Below are 15,954 nucleotides of genomic sequence, written 5' to 3' on the forward strand. Positions count from 1 at the left end.
AAGCACTTCCAGCAGGGTTGACGGCTCATCAACCTGAAGAATGGTTTAATATACTTCATGGAAAAAGGATAGCATAAAAGAAAGAAGATATGGCTTTGCAAGAGACATGATATGTTTGAAAAGGATACTTATAGCAATAGTCTTTCTAATTCCACCGCTGATTTGATTTTTTGTCTTTTATCTTTTTTTTGTTTTTTTTTCCTATTTTGTTTTTTTGTTGTTTTTATTTTTTTAATTTATTTTATTATTATTATTTTATTTCAATATTATTATTATTATTATTATTGTTATAAATTTCGCATAAAGTTTTAACATTCAGACTACATTATAAATTCGAACGGCTATATAAAATAGGTTTTTAAATATTTTTTTTATATTTTAATATTAACACTATTATTGATATTATTATTATAAATTTCGAACAACATTTTATAAATTAGACATATAAAATCGGAACAAAAGCAAAGTTTGTTTCCATTAATTACGGACATTATAATACTAATCGTTCCGTACCTTTTATATAATAATAATAATAATAATAATAATAATAATTTGTGTAAAAAAATGATGTCAAATCAAATGTCAAAAATTTGATTTGATTGATTTTAAGGGTAAATATAGTCAAGAGGGTATTTATAGCATAATCTTTCTCTTTCAAACAAAATTATTATTATTATTATTATTATTATGATTACCAAAAATTATAATCGAGAATTTTAGTTTTGTAAAGAGATTTGAAGATAACATGAAAAAAACATTAGATTATATTTTAGTCAAATCTAGGTCTTAATTTGATTCGAAACATAGCAATTAGTATTATGTAATATTATTATTATTATGTTTTTGTTACAAAGTTTGAGCACTTCTGCACTTTATTTATAACTTTCAAACTTAAACGTGTAAATTATGAATGAAGTTATACGTGTTAAAATATATTATTAAGAAGGCCCTTTGTAACAACTCAAAATTATAAGGTAAAAAATTCGTTTTTAATTCAATCAAAATATTAATTATCTTTAAGTCAACATTCAATATCTGTTTATCCAAATATTCCAAAGTACTTTCATAAAAGAACAATTATCGGAGTACAATCCCAAAATCATCATGATGCAGAAAACATGGGTGGATGCGCTGCGATCAAGTCGGACCCTTCCCTTTCGAATCGGAAGTACCAGAAACTGTAATCATAAAAATTGTAAGCACAAAGCTTAGTGAGTTCCCCAAAATACCATATACCATACATGAGAAAGTGAATGCTATGGGCCAAATCATAGTCTTACAACCATTTCCTGCCATTGACCAAATCGTGGTCTTCCCTTGTAATGTCGATGGCCAAATCAGGATTACATGAATATAAAGAACATCAAGAGACAATTTGGGAGTTAAACATTCTAGTGCAACAAGTCACTGCTTCCTTAACTGCTGAACATATATGCTTCTGCTATTATTCCGAAGTCCAAAACTCGCCCGACCCACACATAGGTAGAATCATTCCAAAACACGATCATAAGGGCTCTTTATACCACCATAACTGAAAACATCTATTTTCCCCAGACCCTTCAGTTGATGCCCTTGGCATACAGATTCCTTAATTCATATCATATTGAAATAAAGACCTTGTACATAAACACTCACGATTCCCAATGCGAGTTCCCACCAAAAGCCAACTCGGTACATAATTCGCAATCGGAGATCCAAGGATATACACTTGCATTTCATCTGAAATCTTTTGATTCACGGCAACCCTTTACTAAACCTGAATATAAAGATCCCCATCCACTGTTGAGACGGCCAGTCATGCACCTGGTCTAGCTTGTAACGACCCAAACGGTCTCTACCAGGTCCCACATGTATTGCCATAATCACACGGGCCTCACCCACGGGTCCCACCTAGTCTATACCAACGGACGGGCAATGCTCATAGGTCCCACCCATACTAGAGTTACACAGGCCCAACCCCGCCTCAGACCCCAATGGTCCTTCTCCTAAGGCAGAGAAATGCTCTCCGACAATCCCGTCCATCCTGACCAAGGCACAAACTGATCCTCCTTTATACTCATGATCACCTCAACCATAGTCTACCTCCAACTGGTGACTGGTACGATCCCATCGCAGACTTACAACACTTTTATCCTATCTGTAATTCCAGTTAATGTTATGGCCATCCTGCATTCTTACAACACGTCTAACCAGCCATGGTCTTACCACACTTATACCATCTCAACCCACATCATCCTGAGTCGAACCCTCACCCGACTGAATTCCAGTCAGGTGTTCGAGTCATGCTTTGAACCCCAAAGCCTTCATAAAAAAACAGGGAAGGAGACTCTGACATAACCCTCAAACTGGATCCATCCACAAGCCTACTATACATCATGAAGAAGACGCCGACCAGGTGTTGGAAGTTTCTTGAACTCCCAACTTACACAGATTCAATCCAGACGGTCACTTGAGTCGTCTCTCTTCCTGAATGGGATGTGAAACTTACCCTAGTTCCACACCCGATCCAGCTCCCAGAATTCTGAAAGATATCTTGAAGAACGAAGGAATAACTTATCATTTATCTTGGGGCTGATGTTTGATTTGAATCATAGTTCGCCAGTGGCTTTGGAAAGCACTCTTTTCTATTTGCTTATACTTGCAATTGTAGTTATAGACTTATCCAAGTGGGAGACAATTAGATCAAGGTGTCTAAGCTCATAACTAAATTGGTCTAAACTTGAAAATAGCAAAGTCCTTTCGGGTTGCTCTCATAACTAGAAATAGCTAAAAATGATATTAAGAGAGAGAGAGTGAGAGCTAGATAGATAGATAGATAGATAGATAGATAGATAGAGAAGGAGAGAGAGAGAGAGAGAGAGAGAGAGAGATAAGGAAATTATTTGAATTTGGATTAAATCTATTATTTAATTAATTAAAATTCGGCTTTGTTTTCATGTTACCTGATTTATAGATACGACCCAAAGACCAAAAAAATTTGTTAATACCTTTACCTACAAGCTTAGGAACGTAATTTCTATCATTTCTTTTCTCTCATCTTATTTCTAGGGTTTTTGGTGTGAGCCATTAGACGCATCATACTTTTGATGTTTGCTTTCTAAAGACATAAAGGAAGCAATTCAAGAAATTATTTACAATAACAATTATATGGTATGTAAACCATAACACTTGTTTAGTTGATAGGTGCATTTTATGCACCTATTTTGCATGTTTATTTCCGTCCTTTTATAGCATTCTACTTCATAATTCTTGCATTTAGTTGATTATTAGGGCAATTTTATATTTCATCAAGAGTGTCTGACACTTCACCATTTTTGATTTATTTTGCAGGCATTATGGAGCATGGATACGTGGAGTTTGGATGCTTGGAGCTTTGGAGCATGCAGAGAATATGAACCGGCCATTCCATGGAGGAAAGCATGAAGACATAACCCGAGTCATTGTCGCATTATCATCATAGCAAAGGACTACGTTTGAAATGCGGTTCTTGTCACACTGACACGGATCGTGTTTGTCCTTTATCATCTCATATTTGAGCAACATGACTCGTGATGAAGCTAGATTGAAGCTGGAGTCAATAGTGAAGACTTTTTGGAATTTTAGCAAAAAGCATGGGCCATGCCAAAAACACATGGTCAAGACAAATGGCCATGCCAAAAACACATGGGCAAAAGGCATGGCCATGCCAAAAACGCATGGCCTCATGGCATGCACGTGAATTTTAATAAAAGATAGGAGAAGACGTCATTTGAACAGAGAACGGTTTTGGGAGTAGTTTCTGGCGATCTAGGGCAATTTTGGGAGAATTCTTGGAGCTTTTGAGAAAACTTAATCATTGCAAACACTTGATTTCATTTTTGTAAGCATTAAACATTTCAATTCCATCATTTTCTTGTTTGATTTGTTCTTAGCCATGTGTAGCTAAGAAACCCTAGTTTCTAGTTCTTGTTCAAAACATGTTGATTGCTTGACTTGAAGCATATGATTTGATGTTCGATTTGTGATTCTATTCTAGTGATTATGTTTTTGTTTAAACTAGAATCCTTGAATTTGATTTGTGTTTGATTGGCCACTTTCATGAATTGAATTTTTGTGCAGTTAATTAACTTTTAGGGCACCTAATCGTTCTATTGAGTTAATAATTGGTAACACGCAATAAGTTTTCTTATTGTAAAATATATATCACATGTTTTCACACTTCCGAGCGTATGAGAAGAAATGAACATTGTTGGGAAGCTTGTACAAAACTTAATGCAGTTTTTCAATGCAATCTAAGAGCGTGTTTAGGCTGAATTAGTAAAGGTAGGTCTAGTCAAAGAGCGTGTTTTGGTTAGATAATTTGGCAAGCGACAAGTATTAGAGCGTGTTAATATCTTTTAGTACCAACTTAGAATAGCAATCATTAATTACATCAAGTCATAATCAAGTTGAACAACAACATTGAGAACTATAAATATAAGCACTTTTACAATTTGTTTACAAATCTATTTCATTTTGTGTATGCTTTTAAAGTAGATTGTTATTTAGTTATTTACTTTTGCAAACAAACCCCCCTTTGTGACCAAAGTACCTTGTGCAAAGAGGTATAGACTTTTGTCCCGTGTCTCTGTGGTTCGACCCTGCTTGCCTTATACTACTTTTTAGTGCATTAAAGCAGTGTATTTGGAGTCTATTGTACTCCTATTATTTGTTGGGTTTGACACTCCTAACATTGGTTTTCAAATTAACTAGGGTTTATGCAAGATTTTGTTATTCAAAGTATGTTGCCTTCAAAATGTAAGACATAGATCCTTTTAGGTTACATGTTCCCTTTCTTAATTGTTAAGTGATTTATTCCATTGAGCATTATGTTGTAACCTAATACACCCATTGATGCGAAATAGATCTCTGGGACGTCTTGTAACAATTGGGAAGTTCTTGTCACCACTTATCACTAAAGATTAGCATCAACCAATGACAATGATAGAACTTTTCGTATTGAAGGAAAATATGACCAGTTAAATAATAATAATAATAATAATAATAATAATAATAATAATAATAATAGGGTAAAAATGGGTGACCAAAAAGTTATGTCACTTTTCATGATGGTTAGTGTATTTGGAAAATACACAACATAGTGATTCCCAGAGTATAGGCGTTGCAAAAATCTGACTCCGATTGGAGGAGTTATGACTTTTATAAAGATAAAAATTAGTCGCGTTAATAACGTTAAAATAACATAAAGAGATCGGTTGAGTTTTGGCTAATGTCACTAAAAAGGAAATAGTAGTAACTCATGAGATAAGAACCTTGAAAGGAAAAATGTCAAAAACATACTTCATATGAAGGAGATATAATTTTTAGAAAAATATAAAATACAGGTTAAAAACAAAAGTCAAAATTTGACAACGCGACCTTAAGGAAAGTTGTAGTACTAATAGAGAACTACACAAATATATAAAGAGGGTAAGAAACAAGATTCATATAAGGAAGATATGAATTTTTATAAAAGATTTAGGGGTGCACGCCGGGTGCTTGTCATGCCCGATGCGCACACTTGACACCCAAATTCATCGAATATTAGGGAGACATGGACTATCGGAAGTGTGACACGTGACAAGCTCAAAATGGAGCCATGAAGAAAGTGCATGTCGGGCAAGAAGTGTGTCGTGTGCACAACCCCTATAAATAGAGGTGCTCATTTTCTGATTTTTCATCCCAAACACTCTCCATATACCTCTCAAGTCGTTTCGGAAACCCTCTCGATGGCATGAAGCTTCGTATGCAACAGTTTGGATGCTTCATAATATGCTACAATAGCGAATGCACGGCCCCTATTTTCAGTATTTTAAATGTTTTACAGGGGGAATATATGCTTATCAAATGGTTTTATCAAAATATATGTATTGTTATGAATATCAAATCATTTTATAAGGCTTAAAGCCTTAGGATAATGTAGTTATAGATATTATGCCTAGTTGTAGCTATGATATTATACCTAAGAGTTATGATGCTCGATAGTCTAGGAAAAGATAATACCTAGATGTTATAATGGCCAATTCCCTAAAATAGCATAGTACATTGAAGTTATGCTTGTCAAATTTAGGGATATACACTGTACTTAGTTGTTACTCTGCCCAAATATCTTGTTTTCAATAACCACAATTAGAGTATATATATATATATATATATATATATATATATATATATATATATATATACATACACACACACCAAATAATTATGAGATCAAAGGTTATAATTATCAAATATAAAATAAAAGATTTATATTGTGATAGTTATAGGAAATCCTAATGAATGATTAAGATAAAAGATAAAAGATAAATAACTAAGCTCAATGCGTTAGTGAGCTGTTAATTCATCCAAAGGCCTTGATTAAATTCGGCATTCCCCAGATACCTATAATCGTTAATCTTGTAAGAGCTAGAAAGATATGTATAGATCTATACGAGGACCCCACCAGCGATTTCTAGCTACAATCCCGACATAATAACTTTTTTATTATTCACTATTCGACGTCCGATGAAGCGTCGTGGGTGGGCACAATTTTTAGTCAAACAATGTTTATTATGGGGGCTCATGGTAATACATTAGATCGCCTTAGAGTTCAGACTACCATTAGGCACGCCTTAGAATGGTAGATAAAATACGTCAGGAATAGATAAATATCCTAAAAGATAGTAAGATAGGATCGTTAGATCTCCTAGAAGTTGGTAAGATATGATCGTTAGATCTCCTAGAAAATAATAAAACAGGATCGTTAGATATCCTACAAAGATAGTAAATTGGGAGTAATAAATATATCCTATTAAAATAATAAGATAGGATCGTCAGATATCCAAAAAGATAGTAAACTATGGTTGATAAAATTCTTTAAGAAATAATTTTCTAAAAGAAAAAGGATTCTTAAACTAATACAACCAAATAAAAGCCAAAAACTCTGAAAACTTGTGCACTCACCAACATTATGTTGACGTTTTAAAAAATTGCATTTGTTCCTAGGATGGAGTAGAGATCAAGTCAAGGAAGAATTATCAGCATGAAGACTTGTTGATTTGCGTTTAGATAGGTATATTACGATTGACGCTCTGTGATTTGGGAAATCTTTATATCGTCACCACTTGGCATTTTCCGTCATCAGCCGAGGAAGGTGTAACGGGTTGATATCAGAGCCAAGTTGCTATAGCAAATTAGTATTTCTTTAGGAATTACGACTATAGCTATCAAAATGTGGCATCTTTGTGTATGGAAATAAGATGTAGTAAAAAAGATTTTCATCTATGTACAATAGGTTAGTATTTGTTGCATAAATACCTTAACTCCCTGAAGGTAAATGCATGTCGTGATTATCATAATAAAGCTTTAGTAAATATTTTAGAAATAATATATAGATATATGGTATTGATTTACTTGGGAAAAGAAAGATAGGTAGACCTTGCATTTAGAATGGGCTGATGTGTGTCTTATGTCAGAATTCAATTTGAGCCGTTCTATCACAATCATTTTTTCGGATATTCTTTGTAGAGTAGCAAGTGTGTACTACTTTTCACTCTCTTTTTTTTTTCTTTTTTTGTCGGTTGAGAGGTGACAACAATTCACCACCTCATTTTTGTAATTTTGTACCAAACAGTAAAGTGTAAATGGGTAATGTAAATTCTGAGATGAAGTATCAAAATATGATCTTTAAATGAATTTTTCTTTTATATATTGGTAGTTTTGTGAAATGCTTGAGCATAACAAAGTTATACATATGAAATTATCAACTAAAAGGTACTTTCTGATAATATAAACTGAAAAAGAGGGTAAAAATTCATAAGAGACTTCTTTTCTTCTTGAAGATGGACAAAACCACTAAAATATGAACAAAAAGTTATCCGAGAAATTATTTACAAACTTGAACATGTTTGAATGAACAAAAAATGCAGTAGATCAAGTTATGAAGGTAAAACGCAAAATTCAATAAAATTTCTTTCTTTTTCAAACTTTCTGAAGAAAACACTAAATCATTATTCAGAAAAATCTTTAATGAAGTCATCAATTAAAAGTGATTTTTCTTGTGATAATGAACTAGTAAAAGAGATAAAACGTGTAAAAAATTCTTTTTTCCTCAACTTGCTAAATAACTCACCAAAATGTAAACGAAAACATATCTGGAATATCTTTGCAAGCTTCATAAATGTTCAAATGAGAAAAAAACTAACAGATCTTGAGATCTGAGTGAAGAAATGAAGCAAATCTATAGATTTCAGCGAAAATGGATCAAATCTAGAGATCTAAGCGAAACAACGAAGCAAAGCTACGGATCTTGATGAAAATCGAGAGATCTGAAAGATAACGAATCAGATCTGAACAGATCTTGGCAAGAGCCAAACAAATATGAACCAATGATGAAATAAACAGATCTAGGCAAACCTTAGGTGAAACACAACAAATCTAGGCAAGAACAAGTCGAGCGAGATGATGGCTACTCGTTTAAGTCCAAGATGGCGCCAAATGATGCAACATAAATCTCTGAGATGTCTTCTGGATAACTGCTACGGTAGGGATCTAATGATCGTAGAGAAAAGTAGTTAGAACCTCCCTAGGGACTGTGCCCTGAGATCATGCTTCGACGATCAAGTTAGATCGGTTGGTACAGATGAGATGGTTCTTTTCTTGCTGGAGAGAACCATCTTGGCATTAGGGGTAATTTATAGACATGGTGGATGTAGGTGGAGAGTGGCGGCTGAGCCAATGGGAAACTCCTAAGTGGCAGCTAAGCCACTAGGGAAAAGTCCCTCTCCATGGAGGTGGTACTGTTCACTTTATAGGGGATAATTAGGTCAGGCCTTGAGCCAGCCCAATTCAGGCCCAACTAGCAAGGAGTTAGGCAAGCCGACTGGGGTATCGGGTGAGGTTGGAGGGCACACACCAGGAAAGGATTGAAAGGGAGCGTCGGGAAGGGCTTGCAGGAGAGTGTTAGGCAAGGTTGGTAAGGGAGCGCCAAGCAGGACTGACATGAGAGCGTCAACCAAGGCTGGCATACCAGATCTGTCTAGGCCATGCTAATGGACCAAATATCATCACTCATCGTCTTCAAGTTAACTCAAACTAATCATCCTTTATAAGTCTTATTTGTTCACTAGGTAAGACTATAACGCTTCATAAAGAATTTCAATACCAACTTTGTTACGACAACACAATCCTAATCTAGTATATGCATTTAACACAAAGAATTTAGGTATTAATATTCATTTACTTCCTCAGTAATAATACTTCTATTAATATTGTGTAATAATATTATATATACATCTTAGCACATATAGAACCATATCTGGTTCGAACATCATATATCATCAAATATATCTCAGTCAATAAGCATGTAATTCACATATGTTCAACATATATTCAATACATTTAATGAATGCTTGTATTAAAATTATGTTCATGAAAGTAACTATGCACTCACCTGTTAAAGTGGATGACTCGAAATTTGGGTAGCACTTCACCTAACGCCTTGGCCTTTTCTTTTAAAAGACCTAGGTATAATTATCATTACGTCTTAGTCTTATACTCCTTGTGACTATAATGATAGTCTAGATACCTCAATAACCCCAATGTTTACATCAAGATCTATCAAGTAAGGAACAATCAGATAATATCATATCAGAGATATGGTCTGTTTGCTATACTTAGTATACAGTTTGAAAATCTCACTTTAAACACATCGCTAGATCTAGCCTATACATCACTCTCGTAAGCAGACAATTAGTATGATGATATGGAATCAATGATAATTCTTATTTATAGATTCATAATAACGATTATGAATATAAATATAAGTTACACTTGAAATAAGATAGTGTAACTTAACCAATAGAGTTTTCCAGACAAAAGTCCGAAAAGTTCACCGACAGAAATCCAACCCAAACACTTCTACTTGTTGCACGGGCTCGCTTTTATGAGTACTACGACTTTCGTTAAGACTATTTGTCCTGTATAAGCTTCTTTCAAAATCGTTATTTTATTGCTTATTGATAAATCTACTAAAAGGCTTATAATATGTAGTCTGCAACATGTACGACTAAGGATCCTATTTGAGGGTTCAAATTATAATAATTATTACTTATTTTGTCTTAGATGTCTAACCCAAAATTGAGGACATTATAATTACCTCCTCCTTAGGATGATTACATCCCAGAATCATCAACAAAACAATGTTGGATAATGATCATGTAAGTCACTTCTCAATCCTAAGCAAGGATTGTCATCATATTGTGTTCCCACAACATTAATTCATCTTACTATATTATCTAGTACTCGACAAAACATCGTAGGTTCTTTTTTGACAGCTTAATAGACTGTCGACCCAGATCAAAACATCGATTCTGATGAACCAAACAATTCTATCTCACTACATTTTCAAAAACGAACAATTCTTTTATAACTAATGATTAAGGTTTTATGAACTTAACTGTTTTGTATCCCCTTCGGCTTTTAACTTTGTCGACTACAACGGTTTTCACATTATCACTAGTATTATCAAGATCATCACAGAATAATCAAATCCTATACTTAGTTGTGAAAATGAACTTCATGAAATCATCCTCTACTGACTAATCCTCCATATGTAATGCCCATAAAGTCATACTTTGTATCGCTTGGTAAATTTGACTCATGTCATATCGCGGTTCTACATCATTACGGGACACTTGATGATAAGATCTAAGGTAAGATCATTCAATATACATATAGACATAGGTAAAGGTTCTAAGCTCCCTCATGATAATTGAGTTCATGTCCTCACTTAACAACCGAAAGATCCTTTTTACCATCTACTCAATGACAATTGAAACTAATAGATCTCGCTTAGTCTTTTTTTTGTACTACAACTCTTTTGGATCTTGACGTCGAATCCTAAGTCAAGTTTCCTTTCGCACTCTTTGCATCAATGGTTGGTTCTCCTTCTCACTTGGATTTACACTTCCTGCTATTACCCACAATCAATCCTACAACCTGTGGGTTATAGGTCCACAAAAAGTGATCAGAACCATAGTCTGATCAAGATCATGACAAGAGCCCAGTCGTCTACCAATGTAATACTAGCAACAATGACAATTATCGGACTCAATATTCTTCTTATCTTTTAACTCGACATGCTCTACTTGATCATCTTGACTACATCTTAGGTATCTGGATATTGACGCACAACTAACATCCTTATGCGTCTTCTCATCCTCTCTATATCAATCCTAACTCTTATTATTTTCCAAACGAGTGTCCAACTCTTTGGACTTGTTAGCTGATGGCGTTGCTCAAAGTTACATTTGTTATTCATTCTGTGTTAGACCTTCAGTCCTAATATCCGAGTTAGAAACTCAATTCTCATTGGAGACTCCTGTTCCTTCTTAAAGTTTAGGCCATAGGCTCAAGCCAATATAAGGTCTTTACTTTAGCTAAAGTAACAATACGAATGGTTACACTCTAATAACCTTACATTGTCCAATGCGACAGATGCTTAACGAGCTAGACTCTTATCTCTATGAGTCAAGCGTTATCACATAAGTAACATTCCTTCATGTTCTAATGTGATCTAATATCCTCGTAATAGGTAGCATTTCTAGCTACAGCCTGGTTTGTCTTAATGAAGGATGCAATCCTTCTGTCACTCGCCCCGATTATCTTCTCCTCCAATCTTTCGACTAAAGTTGGCTACTACTCTATACATGGTTCTTCAAACCAATCGGATCACTTCACAAATGTTAATCAGATTCGATAACCACTAGGGTCCGAACGAAAATCATCTTCGTAGTCATCACTGAAACGATGGTAATGATGAAAATCGAATAAATGAACTCAACTATACTAACCTTGTGACTCTCCCTGATCCAAGTGTGAGTCATGTGCTTCGTGTAACATACACGTTCAATTATTGTGTTATGTAATTTTAAAAGTGAATGATATAATGAAATATTATATGAATTTGGGCGTTGAGTTCTAACAAGATAGTTTTTACTAGAATTGAAGTAAAACTATGTTTAGAATCATTCGAAATGTATTGGAAGTCTTATGAGATTTCAATCAAATGTCAGTTATTGAAATTAACGAAAATATGAAGTTGGAAATAATTGAAAATAATGTTCATGAAAGTTGTAAAGAATCTCGTTAGAAACATATAGGCGAAAACCTCATCGAAATCTGAGTTATAACGAGGAAGTTATGGCTTATTGAAGTTTCACGACAGAACCGACACGACGTCGTATGACGTAAAAAGTAAGTTTTCGATAAATTACTTTTTGGCTTTAGTGATCTAAATGAAAGTCGTAGTATTTGTTAAACCGAGAATTTTCATAAAAAGAACGTCAAAATCTGACTTCGTATGAGGAAGTTATGATTTTTTTAAGCTTCGGTATAGCAGTAGACAACTAAAAACTCAAAATAAATATCGAGTGATTTTTAGCCGACACAACCTAAACGAGAATCGAAGGTGTCGTTAATAGTAGTACAACGGTAAAAAGACAGACGAAAACGGACGTCGGATGAAGAAGTTATGAAATTTTAACGGACTTTTCCTGTCTCGGCCCGTTAAAATAATATAATATTAAAAATAAAGTCAAAATTAGCCGACGGAGTCTAAACGAAAGTTGTAAAGCATAATTTCACCTACGCGTGTATATAAATAACGTCAAAAAAGGAGCTCGTATGCGAAAGATATGGATTTTTGAAGTTTGGAGCACAAACTTCGAGACCTGATTGAATTCACGACCGTGAACTACTTAAATGACACCTTTCGATCCTAGAAGACACACGACAAGCCTAGGGGATGACCGGGATCAAACTCACAACGTGAACAAGCATGATTCACGTTGTGAACCTCGAAATTTCACCCTATAAATAGAAGACGAAGCCTTCGGGATTTGTTTGCTAATTCTGATATCTCTCACTCTCTAAACCTTCTTTAGCCCGCTTTTAACCCCCCCCCCCCCCCCAAAAAAAAAAAAAGCCCCGGTGTCATCCCCGACACCCGAAGCAAGTCCCGACGCTCCGAATTTCCCGAGAAAATCATATTTTCAAGTCGAAACTCTGCTCGAGTAAGGCCGGTTTTCAAATAAAATCCCCGGTTTCGACACAGAAAGTCATATTTAGAGCCGAAGTGCTGCCCAAATTATCATTTATTCCTTCGGTTATTTCACGGTGAGTTCAATATATAGGAACAATTGTATGTTATGTGTTATATCTGCTATTTGCTTTTCCGTGTTATCATCTCGTGTTATTATTTCCGCTATTATGGTAGCAAAGTTGTACCTTTGACCATGTGATCAGTGAAAAAGGATTTAGATTCACGATGGTACTGGTATGTAGCTTTTGGCCATGTAGAGCATGTCTCGTAAGAGAATGACTTATATTATATGGTATTGGAAGAAGGTTAGATAGGATTAAAAGCCTGAAATCTACCAAAATGTTTAATCAGAAATCGTTGTCTTCTGTGCCATTTGTGCCAAAGTGTTATTGATGTATATCAAGTATTGAAATTGTTATGTCTCGTTAATTGTATATCATTGAATCAAATCATCGATTAATATGGAAAACTTGTCGCATTTCGCATATGCATTTGTTGTTCCTTGTACCCCTTTGCTTCTGTATATATGACATAACGTTATATTGTATCTATTATTGAACTCACTATGCGTCACCGCTTACCTTTCTCAGTGTTTAACAATTGCAGGAAATGAGAATCTAATATACTCATATATTGTTGGAAGATTTAGAATAGTTTATATTATTACTTTTGTACTTGGGTTTACGTATGTATAAAACTATATTATCCTGGGTAATTATGTAATAAGTATAACACTTTGTAATATACTAAAGCTTAGTCGGTTTGTATCCAGTCTTTTGTAATCACATTATCAATGTAAAATATTATTTATAAATATGTATGTAGCATGTTTTGAAGTAATAATGTCTAAATTATGAATGTTTGGGTCTTTCACTTCGAGTAATATAGGTCTCTATTAATTTTCACATCTACTTATACTCGTCCCAAGAATTGTCTCATAGTCCCCAAGTCACTATACCTAAAAGTCATAAAACAACTTATCACACACAAGTGTGTTCAAATAAGCACATACAACAATTCCTCGTGGACTCAACTAGGGATTTTGCGTCTCTATCAAACACATCTTGGCTTTCCTAGACTTGCCTTCTAGGATCTTTCTCATGCATATGCTTGATATAACATATTCTCATACTTTTCCTAGGTCGCTAGTTAAAAAAAGGTTCCTGAATCTGATTTTTTTATTCAAACCGGATTGTTAGTTACAAAAAATTAATTTGTTGGTTTTATTGAGTTGAACGGTCCAAGTTGGACAAAGTTTGATTAATATCTGAGTACAACGACGGACCTAAGTGGTTCTTGGGGTGTGTCGTAAGGAGAGAAAAAAGACGAATAAGAAGGTAGGTGAGTGCGGTGAGGTTTTGATGCGGAAATAAGAAGAAAAAAAAGAGAGTGGGGTGGATGTGGGACCGCGGGGGGGGGGGGGGGTGGGGGATGAGGTGGGGGTTTATTAAATTTCATTTTATTAAAAAAAATATAAATGGATAAAAGAAAATTTTTAGAAAAAATTTAAAATGTAAAATATTTTTTTTATATGTACAAAGAGACGCACATTGTAATTTGTTAAAACCACAAAGAGCTATCGAACATTTCAAAAATTGGAACAAATGTGTTATGCTCACCAAACCATATGTACCAATGTCCAAAACGGTAATTTACTCTTCTATATAATTTGATTCAAATTAGGTGACACTTTGTTTTCAAAAAAGAAAAAGAAGTCTGTGTGATGTTAACTGTGCATCATTGTAAACGTTATTGTGCCACTATAAATTTGTTTAATGCAATAAGATGTAAAAAGTTATTTATTTGAATTTTAAACTAAATAATTGAGTGTTTCAATGACTTGAATGTTGGTAACTTTTTTTTTTTTTGAACAGCAAATATTTTATTATAAAACTAAAGGCAGTGAATGGTTAGTAACTTTAGTGCTTGACTTTATCAGGTAGAAGCTTTGGTTCCTATATTTATTATAACAAAATAATCACATGCAGCAAGTTATGTCAAAATGGATAATTCTTTATTTTGGTCATTACACCCTGAAACTTGGATGATCTGGTTTGTTTTTTACCCTTAGCTATGACTCCTTGATATGGTATTTACATGAAAAAAATAATAAAATGAAATTATGAATAATAAAATATTATTACAAAATATGGATACTGAATTGTTACAAAACAGCAATGTGAATCTTAGAATACACATTTGAAATTAAAGTACATGTCTCTATGTCTCTTCTATGCAATTTCATGTTTTTTAAATTCTAAAATGTATATCGACACAATAATCAACTTGATAAAAAGAAAGAGGGAAAATGGCTTATCAGATCATCTTTATCGATTTGTTCAAATTTATGTAACTTCTTTATTTTTATACACAATTGACCGTTTAACTTGTTATATGTGTTCACATATTGTCATTGTCACCAGCTATAGTAGGTGACAATGATAATATGTGAACAAATTAGTAAGTTAAATGGTTAAATGTACGAGAAAAGAAAGTTATCTAAATGTGAACAAAACCAAAAGTTAATTACTCTGATAAGTCATTTTCCCCACTTTTAAAAACAATTTTATTTTTCATATTTGTTTGTATTATTTTTTTTCAAACGTTTTTTTAAATATCCATAATTTCCTAAATAATAATTAAATATTGATCAATCTTAAATTTTATTTTTTAATTATTAAATATGTTTTGTTTTGTGAAATATTTTATATAGTCTTTTATAATTTTTTTTCTTTTGTTTTTAAACATATCCAATGTTTTTAAAGTAAATAGGATATAACATAAAATTAAATAAATTAAATATGTAACAATAAGTATGGAGGGTCTTTTAAAAAAATAAAAGAAAATATTAC

The sequence above is a fragment of the Lactuca serriola genome, chromosome 1 (assembly GCF_051521515.1).
Source record: "Lactuca serriola cultivar US96UC23 chromosome 1, Lser_US96UC23_V15, whole genome shotgun sequence".
NCBI classification, from domain to species: Eukaryota; Viridiplantae; Streptophyta; class Magnoliopsida; order Asterales; family Asteraceae; genus Lactuca; species Lactuca serriola.